We start from the raw sequence: 2,991 nt of genomic DNA, 5'->3' as shown, positions 1-2,991 counted from the left end.
GAGATGCAAGACAAGCCTGCATTCCAGTCACTGCAGGGATATCCGGCCTTATTTCGAGTCAGGGCATCGCGGTGTCCATTCCACTTGAGGCCGTAAACTCAGGGTCCCTCTCACATACCTAGAGCTGAGAGAAGCCTCCTCTTGAGGTGCTTGTGGTAAGGTGGTATTCCTCTGGAGTCGAAGCCAGGGACTAACCTCTCATCTCGAGTTGATTTTTGGCCCACGGAGCTCTTTCGTGTTGCTACAGTGACCTCAGGATCCCTCTAGCCTTGAAACAGTGTTCTTGGGGTTTCTCTGGAGTGCCATGAAGGAAATCAAGGCTCCTTTCATGTGTGATGTGCAACACAGAATTGCTCTGCACGCAGTGCAGGGGAATCGGGCCTCATCTCGCGGCGAGGGGGAAGTCTCATGGTTTTTCTCGAGTTGCGGCGGGAACCTGGGGTATATTCTCGAGTTACGACGGGGATGGCCCTTCCACACACGTGTTTGTTCAGCCACGTCAGGACTCTTGCCTAGTTGCGAGACACAACTCGGGATTCTCCTCGAGGCTTGGCAAGGCAATTGGGACGCCTCTCCAGCTGAGGCGGGAGACCAAGGGTCCCTTTCCACGTGCCACAGGAATCCTGGGACTCCTATCAAGTTTCACGAGGAGTCAGGCATCGTCTCCTTTGGAGGCACTGATCTCTGCGTACCTCAGGAGTTTTCAAAGGATGTGAGGCCTCCGGTCGCGATGAGGTGGGGAACTAGGTCTTTCTCTGTGGTCTCCACAGGGGATTCAGACATCCTTTCATCTTGGGAGATGCAAGACGAGCCTGCCTTCAAGTCACTGCAGGGATATCCAGCCTTATTTTGCGTCAGGGCATCGCGGTGTCCATTCCACTTGAGGCCGCAAACTCAGGGTCCCTCTCACATACCTAGAGCTGAGAGAAGCCTCCTCTTGAGGTGCTTGTGGTAAGGTGGTATTCCTCTGGAGACGAATCCAGGGACTAACCTCTCTTTTCGAGTTGATTTTTGGTCCACAGAGTTCTTTCGTGTTGCTACAGTGACCTCAGGATCCCTCTAGCCTTGAAACAGTGTTCTTGGGGTTTCTCTGGAGTGCCATCAAGGAAATCAAGGCTCCTTTCATGTGTGATGTGCAAGACGGAATTGCTCTGCACGCAGTACAGGGGAATCGGGCCTCATCTCGCATCGAGGGGGAAGTCTCATGGTTTTTCTCGAGTTGCGGCGGGAACCTGGGGTATATTCTCGAGTTACGACGGGGATGGCCCTTCCACCCACGTGTTTGTTCAGCCACGTCAGGACTCCTGCCTAGTTGCAAGGGACAACTCGGGATTCTCCTCGAGGCTTGGCAGGGCAATTGGGACGCCTCTCCAGCTGAGGCGGGACACCAAGGGTCCCTTTCCACGTGCCACAAGAATCCTGGGACTCCTATCAAGTTTCACGAGGAGTCAGGCATCGTCTCCTTTGGAGGCACTGATCTCCGCGTACCTCTGGAGTTTTCAAAGGATGTGAGGCCTCCGGTCGCGATGAGGTGGGGAACTAGGTGTTTCTCTGTGGTCTCCACAGGGGATTCAGACATCCTTTCTTCTTGGGAGATGCAAGACGAGCCTGCATTGAAGTCACTGCAGGGATATCCGGCCTTATTTCGCATCAGGGCATCGCGGTGTCCATTCCACTTGAGGCCGCAATCTCAGGATCCCTCTCACATACCTAGAGCTGAGAGAAGCCTCCTCTTGAGGTGCTTGTGGTAAGGTGGTATTCCTCTGGAGTCGAAGCCAGGGACTAACCTCTCATCTCGAGTTGATTTTTGGTCCACGGAGCTCTTTCGTGTTGCTACAGTGACCTCAGGATCCCTCTAGCCTTGAAACAGTGTTCTTGGGGTTTCTCTGGAGTGCCATGAAGGAAATCAAGGCTCCTTTCATGTGTGATGTGCAACACAGAATTGCTCTGCACGCAGTGCAGGGGAATCGGGCCTCATCTCGCGGCGAGGGGGAAGTCTCATGGTTTTTCTCGAGTTGCGGCGGGAACCTGGGGTATATTCTCGAGTTACGACGGGGATGGCCCTTCCACCCACGTGTTTCTTCAGCGACGTCAGGACTCCTGCCTAGTTGCGAGGGACAACTCTGGATTCTCCTCGAGGCTTGGCAGGGCAATTGGGACGCCTTTCCAGCTGAGGCGGGAGACCAAGTGTCCCTTTCCAAGTGCCACAGGAATCCTGGGACTCCTATCAAGTTTCACGAGGAGTCAGGCATCGTCTCCTTTGGAGGCACTGATCTCCGCGTACCTCTGGAGTTTTCAAAGGATGTGAGGCTATCGGTCACGATGAGGTGGGGAACTAAGTCTTTCTCTGTGCTTTCCACAGGGGATTCAGACATCCTTTCTTCCTGGGAGATGCAAGACGAGCCTGCATTGAAGTCACTGCAGGGATGTCCGGCCTTATTTCGAGTCAGAGCATCGCGGTGTCCATTCCACTTGAGGCCGCAAACTCAGGGTCCCTCTCACATACCTAGAGCTGAGAGAAGCCTCCTCTTGAGGTGCTTGTGGTAAGGTGGTATTCCTCTGGAGACGAATCCAGGGACTAACCTCTCTTTTCGAGTTGATTTTTGGTCCACAGAGTTCTTTCTTGTTGCTACAGTGACCTCAGGATCCCTCTAGCCTTGAAACAGTGTTCTTTGGGTTTCTCTGGAGTGCGATCAAGGAAATCAAGGCTCCTTTCATGTGTGATGTGCAAGACGGAATTGCTCTGCACGCAGTACAGGGGAATCGGGCCTCATCTCGCATCGAGGGGGAAGTCTCATGGTTTTTCTCGAGTTGCGGCGGGAACCTGGGGTATATTCTCGAGTTACGACGGGGAAGGCCCTTCCACTCACGTGTGTGTTCAGCCATGTCAGGACTCCTGCCTAGTTGCGAGGGACAACTCGGGATTCTCCTCGAGGCTTGGCAGGGCAATTGGAACGCCTCTCCAGCTGAGGCGGGAGACCAAGGGTCCCT

This window comes from Cervus elaphus, chromosome X, assembly GCF_910594005.1.
Source record: "Cervus elaphus chromosome X, mCerEla1.1, whole genome shotgun sequence".
NCBI classification, from domain to species: Eukaryota; Metazoa; Chordata; class Mammalia; order Artiodactyla; family Cervidae; genus Cervus; species Cervus elaphus.
The sequence above is the reverse complement of the archived record's forward strand: the minus strand, read 5'-3'. Positions refer to the sequence as shown.